This window comes from Gossypium arboreum, chromosome 3 (genome assembly GCF_025698485.1).
Source record: "Gossypium arboreum isolate Shixiya-1 chromosome 3, ASM2569848v2, whole genome shotgun sequence".
Classification (NCBI taxonomy): domain Eukaryota; kingdom Viridiplantae; phylum Streptophyta; class Magnoliopsida; order Malvales; family Malvaceae; genus Gossypium; species Gossypium arboreum.
The window spans coordinates 138,583,129-138,594,811 of record NC_069072.1 but is presented as its reverse complement, the minus strand read 5'-3'; the positions used below and the strand labels follow the sequence as shown (position 1 = coordinate 138,594,811).

At 34.4% G+C, this 11,683-nt stretch overlaps 1 long non-coding RNA gene across 1 annotated transcript; it reads right to left on the bottom strand.

Moving 5' to 3' along the window:
• Positions 1–4,206: 4,206 nt before the first annotated feature.
• LOC128290470 (uncharacterized) lies at positions 4,207–5,486 on the bottom strand. Its single transcript, XR_008280331.1, has 3 exons — positions 5,115–5,486; positions 4,953–5,023; positions 4,207–4,833 (listed from the first exon to the last, which is right to left on the bottom strand). It is a non-coding gene; the product is annotated as an uncharacterized LOC128290470 (long non-coding RNA).
• Between the last annotated feature and the right edge of the window lie 6,197 nt (positions 5,487–11,683).

The following is an 11,683-nucleotide window of genomic DNA, read 5'->3' as shown; positions in this document are numbered from 1 at the left end:
TGTCCTGTTTTTGGCGATAGAGTATTGCGGTGAAGAAGCAACTCTATTCTCAATTTTTGTATCGGCTTGAGGAGTTGATTACGTATTAATCGATGCTCCACATGCTTTTGGTTTTCTTTATTGGAAGAGTCTTTAAGAGATAAGTTAGGTAGCATAGCGTTTCATCAAAAACAACATCTCTGCTAATCACAACTTTTCTATTTTCAGGACACCATAACTTATAGCCTTTTACACCACTTTATAACCAAGAAAACGCATTTAATGGATCTTGGTTCCAATTTTCCATTATCAACATGAGCATACGCAGGACACCCAAAAATCTTTAAATCGAATAATTAGCGGGATTACGGACCATACCTCTTGTGGAGTCTTTTTCTCAATGGCAACGGATGGAGATCGGTTGATCAAAAACATGCGAGAGAGGTCGCTTACGCCCAAAATGACTTGGTAAGTTGGCATTTGACAACATACATCGAACCTTCTCCATGATCGTTCGTTCATTCGCTCGCAACGCCGCTTTTGTCAGTAGAGTATGACGAATCGTCAAGTGTCTCATGATCCTTCGACTTGCACAATCTATTAAACTCATCGAGCGAACTCTAAGCCATTGTGCATGCGGAGGTATTTTATCTGCTTTTCCGTCTGCTTTTTCAATCATAATTTTCCAAGACTTAAATGTGGAAAACACATCGCTTTTCGCTTCGTGAAGAACGCCCAAACTTTTCGGAAAAATCATCAATAAAGGTTAGCATATAATTAGCTCCACCTCTCGAAGGCACTGGACGGCCCCACAGATCGAATGGATATACTCCAACGTTTCCTTCGTGTTATGGATTCCTCTAGTGAATCGAACTCTCTTTTGCTTCCCAAAAACACAGTGCTCACAGAAATTCAGTTTGCAAATTCCTTGCCCATTAAGAAGTCCTCTTTGCTTAATTCGCCATGCCATTCTCACTCATATGCCCTAGGCGCATATGCCAAAGTTTAGTAATATCATCATCGACAAGGAAGAGGAAGCGACAATTTGCATCACCGAGAATGAGAGAACCTCAGAAACATATAACTTGGCAATCTTTCTTTGCCCTTTCATCACAACAAGGGACCCTTTGAAATCTTTAAAACCCCACTTTCAGTTGTGTATCTGTACCCTTTTGAATCAAGAGTACTCAACGAAATTAAATTTCTTTTCAATTCTGGAACATGCCGCACGTCACTAAGTGTTCTGACAACTCCATCAAACATCTTAACTTTAATTGTTCCAACACCTGCGATTTTACATGAAGCATTATTTCCCATCAAAACAACACCTTCAGATACTGTTTCATAAGTTGTAAACCAATCCCGATTGGGACTCATGTGGAAGGTGCAGCCTGAATCAAGTATCCACTCTCGCTTACTTTAGAATCATTGATGAAGCAACTAGAAGTTCACCATCATTGTAGTCTTCTACAACATCGCCTTCACCGGAATTTTCATTTGTTTTCCTTTTGATTCGCAGCCTCCTTTTAATCTTATTTTGTAGCTTATAGCACTCAGATTTAATGTGCCCTTTCTTCTTGCGAAGTTGCAAGTTTTACCTCTGTTTGAAGATTTCGATCTACCCTTAGATTTACCACGAGGATTCCGTTCTCGTGTTCTACCACGATCATCATCAACATTCGGTCTTGTCTCCCACGAACAATGAGACCCTCTCCCCGAGAGTTGGGTTTAACCACAAGATGCTTCATCTTATCATACGAGGTTAAAGAATCATAAACCTCATCAACTGTGAGAGACTCGGCTATATAAAATCGTGTCTCTAAAGGTTGAATAAGACGGGCAACGAACAAAGTAGAATCAACCCTAGATCTTCCTTATCATACCGAACCTCCATGGCCTCCAAGTTTGAGAGAATTTCTTTAAACACATTAAGTGTTCGTGTCTGACGCACCTTCCTCCAAACGATGAGCATAAAGACGCCGCTTCATATGCAACTTGCTTGTTAGAGTTTTCGACATACATATTTGTTCTAGCCTCTTCCATAATGCGTGGCAGTTTTTCTTTCATCACATCCCGCAAAATTTCGTTGGACAAATGCGATGTAATTGTGTTAATGCCTTTCGATCCTTACGCTTCTTCTCTTCATCTGTTAATGTCGAAGGCATCTTATCTATCCTAGCAGGGCATCCTCTAGATCCATCTGCAAGAAGCGCTTGCATCTTAATTTGCCACAACGCAAATCGGTGTTGCGATCCAACAATGAATTTCATACTTCAAAGACGCCATTACCGTGATCGAGATGAATAACCGGAAGCTCGATACCAATTTGTTAAAAATAAAATAGAATAAAATAAATAAAATAAAGAACACATAAATTTTACGTGGAAACCCTTTCGGAAAAAAACCACAGGCGAGAGGAGAAGAAAATTCACTATGTCGAAAAATTTTTTACTCAAATACAAGAGGAATAGACTATGTCTATTTATAGGCTTGCAAAGCCATATTCTAGTAGGATTGAAACACCTTATCCTAATCAATATAAAATAGATGGAGTTTAATAAGGTTTAAAAACCTTATTCTAAAAATAAAATAAAAGAAGTCTAGTTCTATATGGATTTTACTTTTATTTTATTTTCCATCGTATTTTATTTAAATAAGAATTTGGGTCACTTAATTCTAACAGTGTGCAGAGGAGAAAGTTGTCAGAAGAATCTTCAAGTAACCCTACAGATGCTTTGACAAAAGCTAGTTTGCCTGATGATTCCAGTAGTAAAGGTATTTGCAGTATACATCATCAATTCATTTTTTTCATATATCCGCATCAGATCTCGATCTAATTGGTTCAAAGCCTAGAACTATTCAAATATCATTGCATTTTATTTAAAACAACACCTTACTAAAATACGTGAGCACCAAGGCTTCACCGTCCCATCAGTGCTTTCTGGCAATCTTGCTAACCACCTAACGCTTGTTATTACACCATCTCTGTTGTTGACTGTAAGTGAATTACTGATGTTCAATCCAAATATTTGCAAAATCTATCATCGTATGTATCTGAAAAGATTCAAAGATCCTTGAAATAAAATTTTGGAAATGACTGACTGACTAATGTTTATAACTGTTTTGAATTAATATATATTGATTTTGTATTACGAATATGATAATGAACGTATTTGTTCGTTAACAGAAGGTCCAAGTGGTTCGGGGAGTCGTCCATTCAAGTTATCGGTGATAATCTCGGCTGTGAAGAAGAAACCAGAGAAGAAAGAAGAAGAAAAAGTTACTAAAGATCATACAAGTATTCGTCTCCAATCCTTATGCCAAAACTACGGTGAAAGCGATGTTGATTAGTGCTACTTTATTTTATTAGAAATGATAACTAAAATATTATTTTTTTTGATGATGTTGGCATGACAATTAGTGTGATACTCAATGTATATTTCATCCTGATACGGCACGATTTATTTTTTATATGTTGACAAATAATTTAAAAATAAAAAAAATTAAGATTATAAAAATTATGAAGAGCATTAAAAAAAAAGAGAGAGAGAGAGCTTGAAGTAAGTGTAGATTGACATGCAAATTGTTATGTTTAAAAACTGTAATGTTTTAATCAATATTTCTATTATAAACAATAAGTCCGGCTTTTTTGAAAAATTGGTGGTGAACTATACCTCTCTTTGAAAAGTTGAGGTTAAATTTAGCTAAAAAAGTAATAATTATATTGATAAAAATATAAATATTAAGTGCTAAATCTATCAATAAGAAAAATAAAATGTCAATTTATGTATTAGTTGTTTGGTTACCTTTCGAATACTGAAATTTCAATCCTAATTTAAAAAGTAATAGTTAAATTTATTTGGTTGAGTTTTATCATTAAACTTGCATTATGTGTAAAGTTATAAATTTAATTCATATTTTCATTTGGATATTTTAATTTTTTACTTCTCAATTTTTCAAAAATTTAATGTGTAAACAAGATCTATTAAATTTATTAATTATTTTTGAATAATAAATGAAAATAATAAAATGTACATATCATTTCATGTGTAATAATACCGAAATTTTACAACTCAAAAGATATAGGAATTAAAATGGACCCAACTAAAGTATAGAAATAAAATCTATAATTTATGGATAATATAAGGACTAATAGCACAATTTAAACCAAATAAAAACAGGTTAAATACATCATGGCGATGTATCACTGGATAAGACTCATAAAAGTTCCTGCATACGACCGCAGAGAATCTTTAATTCATTATTGGTCACTGTTTAAACATTTCTCCAGCATTTTCGAGAAAGAGTTTGGAAATTTCCTACGAATGCAGAGCCTTATTCAGAGGCAATTCACTCAGCAAGTTACAACTTCACTACTATACTTCTAAGTAAATAACTCTCCCTCTAAATCTTTTCCCCTTCAAAGCTTAGATCCAAGCTGATGAACACAATTCAGTTTACTTCCAGTTTTGCACTAAAAAAGTAGTTCCTGATTTAACAAATAAAATGCTCTCCAATTTCTACAATTAACCTCATAAAAGGGGCGTTCAAGTACAACCAATGACATTCACTAATCCCACTAAAAACATCTTACTATCATCAAATTCCTTGAAGATCAAAACTTTTATTTAAGAGAACTTTGATTGTATTGAAACAATCTTTACTTGGCTTGATTCTCGCATGTAAAGTTTGCACTGACGTGCCACCGTTGAAGCTGACAATTATAATCGGCACTAGCAAGCTCTCTTTGATATAAATACAGGGTAGCCAACTTTTTTTTCTGACTATTTTGGATTATGAGATGGAAGCTCAACTCTTCAACTTAGCTCGATACACAGATGCTAGCTCCTTTTCCTGATAAAATCCAAACACAGTACTTATAATAAACTAAGTTACTATTTTTATTTCCAAGGCAATCCAATTGGTGAACTCAATAAGTTTTAGCTCCTAGAAATTCTACGAGGGAAAAGTACCTTTGTGAATAGCTTTTCCAATCAAATCTGGTGCTGGTACTCTCCGGTCGTGGCTAAGGCCTTCTAGCTTACTACCCCATCAGATAAAGCAAAATCATAAATATTTACATGGAGACAAAAATTTTACCCTTGGATTTGAATTTTAGTTGTTTTATCACTGACCTATTTGAAGCATGTCCGGATCTCTCAAATCAAAGAGTCTTGCAAAAGTCTTCCTCTATTTACCTTAAGTAACACCATTTCTCTACAGGGAGACACTTCGCCGGCAAAAATGCAGAAGGCATAGGTTAAGAAAGAGAATGGTGGTAAAGTGGCAAGATGCTGCAATGAACAAGCATACAATATGTTGTCAAGGACAGCTGATTTGGGTAGCCAAGGTTAGTTCCATAACGGGGTGGCAATCGCAAGTGCTTCTGTCAGGAGCAGAACAAGAATGGCTTTCAGGAACAGAACTAAATTCCGGTCGGATATCACGAAAAACCTTATTCACAGTCCTTGATGCTTCAGACAAGTAGGAGAAATACTTGGGTGATGTTGCATGACTGAAGACAAGAAGGCAAAAGAAGTGGTCAAAATGCATAAACAATGATAATTACCTAGTGAGTTGAAATTTGAAAAGTTTTCATAAGCAGTCTTCCTGTTTAGTTGACTTACTATAATAATTGATGCCTTCTGGAAAAATGCAGCTTTTGCCTGTTTGATTTGTCAGAAACATTTATGTACAGCAAAACTAAATCTGTACAAGTAGTCACAGCTGACTTGGACCTTTTCTGTGACTGCAATCAAACACAGCTCAATAGCATCAAGTAGTCACACCATTCATGTATGGTGTATGAGCTTTTCCAATACCCCATGTATGGTGCTGGGCCTCTATGGTCTTGGCTGAGGCCTTTTAGCTCACTAGCTCATCTGATAAAGCAAAATCATAAATCTTTACGTAGAGAAAAAAAGTTTAATCCTCAGATTAAAATTTAAGTTGGTCATCACTCATCACTGACCTATCTGAAGCATGCCTGGATCTCTCATATCGAAGATTCTTGCAAGAGACTTCCTCTATGATCTGAAGTAACACCACTTCTCTGCAGGGAGACACTTTGCCTGCCAAAATGCAAAAGGCTAGGTTAAGAAAGAGAATGGTGGTAAAGCAGCAAGATATGATGAACAAGCAGATGATATGTTTGTCAAGGACAGCCGACTTGGAGAAACATGTAACAAGGTTAGTACCATAACGGGTGGCTATCCTAAGTGCTTCCATCAGGAGCTAAACAAGAATGGGATTCAGGAACAAAGCAAATTCCAGTTGGATCTCATGAGAACCCTTATTCATAATCCTTGATGCTTCAGACAAGTAGGAGATATATTTAGCAAATGTTGCATGACCAAAGACATTACAAACAAGTTAAAATAAGTGATCAAAATGCATAAACAATGATAATTACCTAGTGAGTAGAGTTTTGAAAAATTTTCATCAGCAGTATTCTTGTTTAGTTGACCTACTATAATAGTTGATGCCTTCTGGAAAACAGAGAGAACGGAGGTAAAGCGGCAAGATAGGCTGGCTGCAATGAACAAGTACGTGATATGTTGTGAAGAACTGCTGATTTGGGTAAAAATGGAACAAGGTTGGTAGTACCATAACTTCCATTGGAAGCAAACTAAGAATGGGCTTCAAGAAGACAAGAACGATAATGAATACCTCACAGATGTGACTAGAGCTTTATACGTAGTAATCCTTAATGCTTCAGATAAGTTGCAAAACCAAAGACTTCATAAGCAAGGTAAAATAAGTGGTCAAAACACAAAGAAAGTTAAATTATATAGTTTGTTAAAATTTGAAAATAAATTTTTAAGTAGTCTTCATCAAAACAAAATTAAAAGTTAATAAATTGCACAAGTGTCATCAATTTCATGGAAAAGAAATTGTGACCTGGACTTACTTTTCGGTGGATAAATTTAGTTTCTACGTTCTCTCTATGACTGATGAGTCTTTGAGCTGTACAAGCTAATTAGTGAATCCTGCAAAATTAAGCCAAAAAATCTGTCATATGGATTAATCAATCAAATTTGTGAACAATTAACCTCTTATTTTTAAAAAGAATAAATAAATAAATAAGCCTACCAAGTTGAAGGGAAATATCTTGTCTAAATGGAGAAATCGACCAAATACTTAAAAGAATTGCCAAAATGACTATATACACAAAGGGACTTCTCATATCCATGAAATGTTTATCAAAGCAAAATTAAAAGGTTGTCTACTAAAATGCAAAGATAATCACAGGAAGAATGAACTGATGTAAATTGCATTGAAAAGAAATGGGGAATAAAAAAAGAACTTACTTTTCTATCTATATATTTACTTCTGAGACGATAAGTCTTCATATCCATCCAAATCTTGTAAAGGTCTGGCGAAAATGCCGCAAAAAAAATGAAAGTTTAGTTTGAAACTAGACAAAAGAGTTTAGGAGGAAAAGAACAAGGAGAATAATTATAAGAATTTAGAGAAAAATGACATTCTTTTATCAAAAGCAAAAAGTACAGGTGTTTTGGTTTCAGATATTGAACTTACCGCTTGCATATAATTGAGGTTCTACAAATGTGGGAAATCTTGGACCACTCAAGGCCACTTTCCTTGGAACATCTTGCCTCTAATTGAGGACACGCTGAAATTATAAATGTTGTTAATTTGGAGAGGCTTCGCATTGTTAACATTATGATTAATGGTAGACAATTTTAATGACAAACAATCCAAGTGGTGCAAGTTTAGCACCCTAAAGTTGACTTTGAAAAAGTGGCATGGGATAATTTTTTTTGGTCCTTTAGATAATAGGCTATTTATTGTTTGGTCCTTGAACCTCAACTATAAATAGGCCTTCTCATTTCTCATTTCAATTCATCCCAACCAATCTTTCTCTCTTAGATTTCTCTCTTCTCCCATTTGAGAATTCTTAAGGAATTCTATTTGTTTGTAATACTTTGGAGATAGTAAAGTTATCATCTGGTGTTAGTACCCGAGGACGTAGGTATAATTTACCGAACCTCGTTAAAACTCTTGTGTTCTTTTTTTTTTGTCCTATTTTTCTTTCAATATTTGAGGGTATAATAGTAGTATTTAATTGTGCTATTAAATTACTATAAAAGGGATATTCTGACTAAGGAAAGACTTGGTATTTAAGAGATCCCTGTGATCCACCTCTCTTCCTTGGGAATTGAACTTTGTGTGATTTTTTAGTACAATAATTTACACGCTTCCGACCCTATTGAAACAATAAGTGGTATCAAGAGCCGAAGGTTAATCGTAGTATGCTCTGTGGTTGCAGTTTAAACTGATCTTCCACATCAGAAAAGATTTCCTTAGGTATATTGAAAGATTATGGAAAAAACGGTCGGTTTAGGAGCTTCAACATCATCCATGTGGACAAGACCGACAATTGCAAATGCAAGATTGGCCGTGGAGATCTTTGATGGCACGGGCCATTTTGGTATGTGGCAAAGTGAGGTTCTAGATGCCCTTTTTCAGCAGGGTCTAGACATTTCCATTGATGAAGAGAAACCAGATGATGTACATGTAACGGCCTAATTTTCAGTGGTGTCGGAAATGGTGATTTGAGATCACTAAATTCGACAAATAAGATTGAACAAGATAGTAATTTAATATTTATGAGTCAAGTAAGAATTTAGAAGAATTTGTGAAATGGTGAAATTAGTGAATTAAAAGAATTTATTAGGTCAAACGGGTCAAAAATGGGGTATCGAGACCTCAAAGTTGAAAATCGAGCTATAAATATTTTTATAAATATTTATGGAGTGTCATTGAGTTAGTATTAAAGTTTCAGTTAGAAAATTTTAACGTTTGGATGGCTAATTAATTGAAAAGGATTAAATTGAAAATAGCACAAAATTTGTTAAATTGTGAGTAAATAGCTTAAGTATTTAAAAGATGGATTTAAAGAGCAATTAGACCCAAAGGTTAATGGCTGGACGGTTTGGGTATGAAATAAGCAAGAAAACAATGTGAACAAGGGGCAAAATTGGAAATAGATAAAAGTTAATAGTTAAATAATGATGTAATTGAAAAATCTAGACATTTTCTTCATAATTTCTCAGCAAAACGCCATAGAAGGTCTGGAGAAAGCTGGTTTTCATATTTTTACATCATGTGAGTCTAATTCTTGCTTTTTCTTGATAATTTTATGTTTTTATGACTTTTACAATTAGGTCCACTTGTAGAATTCATTAGTTTTTGATTTTATGGGTGAAATTGGAAGTTACCCTGGATTGATAAGGGAATTTTATGATGAATTATTATGAAATTTAAGTTCTAATTTCATATTAAGGTGGTTTTATTAAGTGATTTTGATAGGAAATGATATTTAGGACCTAATTGTGAAAAAGTTGTGAATTGAAGGTTGCTGTTGAAATTCAGAATATAAAAGATTTTGAAATAGTTTATAATGATAAAATAAAGTGTTAATTGAGAAAAATTAGTTCAATTGATGGGTGAATTGAGTAGGGACTAAATTGTGAAAACTGTAAATTTTGGGGTAAAAGTGCAATTTCGAAATTTGAACAGCATAAATTGTGAAGTGAAATAGAAATCAAATAAATGCTAATGAGTAGAAATATTTTATATTATAGATCAAGAATCCAAAGAAGAACGAGGAAAAGAAAAAGTTATGAATAGTCCCTAAATTTCAATATCTTCTACAAATTAGCGGGTAAGTTTATATGGTTGAATTTAGATGTTTATTTGTGAATGATTGAAGTTTATAATGTGTTATTATATACTAATTTGTTGTGGGATTGTGTAGATTTTGTTAATGAAAGAATAAATGTGGAAATGCAAATTAGGAAAACGCAGGATTGAGTACATTCAGTATCGTGACGTGTGATGAATTGACGGATAAGACCATGGTTGTTCCATGGCAAAGTGTGAAATGTAGGTATGGTATCATCCATACTGAGTTGTGAAATGTGGGTATGGTATTATCCATACTGAGCTGTGAAATGTAGGTATGGTATTATCAAATCCATACCGAGTTAAAAATGTAGGTATGGCATTTCCCATACCGAGTTGAAAATGTAGGTATGGTATTTCAATGAGGAAAACCATACTGAGTTGTGAATCGTGGCATTGAGCAACGACGTACTCAATTTCGTAAGTCGTTTCCTAATTTGATTATAAGAAATAAAGAGAAGTGATCCAAATGGAAGAGATTGAGTAGTTGTTCTTGTTGAGCTTAACTATGTGAATTATTATAACAATGGTTGTGAATCGCAGGAAACTTTAGTAAGTGTTTTGGTATTGTTTGGAAATATTATGTTTGGTAAGCATTACTTTTAACCTATGAACTTACTAAGCTTCAATAAGCTTACTTGTGTGTGTTTAATATTTTTATGTAGATTGACTTGAAGTGAAGTGGGTAGATCGGATCAACACAACAAAGCACACTATCCAGATCAATTCCGGTAGCTTTTGTTTTAAGTTTGAAGATTTATATGGCATGTATAGAGTTTGAATGAATTGAAGTAAAGATGTTATAAACTAGTTAACAATATTTGTACTAAAACAGTTTTCGGTAAGTAGTAGTAGTTTGACTTTGAAAATCACTAAAAATAGTAGAAATGGAATTAAATAATGAATAAATTATGGAATCGAATCTCGATGAGTCTATTTTCATATGGAAGAAGCAAAACAGGTATATGAGCTATATTTTATGAGATGTTTAAATTTTTGTGAAACAGGGCCAGAGCGATTTCTGGATCCCCTGTTCTGACTTTGAAATTCACCATAAATTTTACAAAGATAATTAGAAGTCATACTTTATATGTACAGATTCCTTATTGAGTCTAGTTTTATTAGAGACAAACGGCATAGTCATTGAATTCTGTACAGAGAGATATCTGATTCGTAATACACAAAGGTCAGAGTAGTCAAACCCTGAAACAGGGAGATTTTAAATAATAAACTGTACTAATTGGCTTGACCAAAATTCTAGAAAAAATTGGTAAGTAGATATATGAGTATAAATTCAGAGAAAATTTACGGATTTGGATTTGAGTTTTATAACTCGAGATATGAATTATTTAGCAACTATGACACAGTTGGACAGCTTGTCTGGAAAGTGTGATATAAATTGTTTGAATTTGTTTAAGTGCTCAAATAAGTTTAGTAATGCCTCGTGCTCGACTCCGGCGACGGTCTCGGGTAAAGGGGGCGTTACAGTACAGGAGAAAGATTGGAAGGCGATCAATCGGTTGGCATGTGGCACAATTCGATCATACCTTTCTCGAGAGCAGAGGTATGCCTTTTCAAAGGAGACTTCTGCAAATAAGTTGTGGGTGGCACTTGAAGAAAAATTTTTGAAGAAAAACAGTCAAAATAAGCTCCACTTGAAGAAAAGACTGTTTCGCTTCACTTATGTCCCAGGTACCACAATGAATGATCACATCACCAAATTTAATCAGTTAGTCACTGATTTGCTAAATATGGATGAGACATTCAAAGATGAAGATTTGACTTTGATGCTATTGGGGTCACTTCCTGAGGAGTTTGAGTTCCTAGAAACTACTCTACTTCATGGCAGGAGTGATATATCTCTGAGCGAAGTCTGTGCGGCCTTATACAGTTATGAACAGAGAAAGAAGGACAAACAGAAAAACTCAATCGAGATCTGAAGCTTTAGTAGTCCGAGGTCGTTCATACACTCGGAAGAAAACTCGAAGGGAGATCA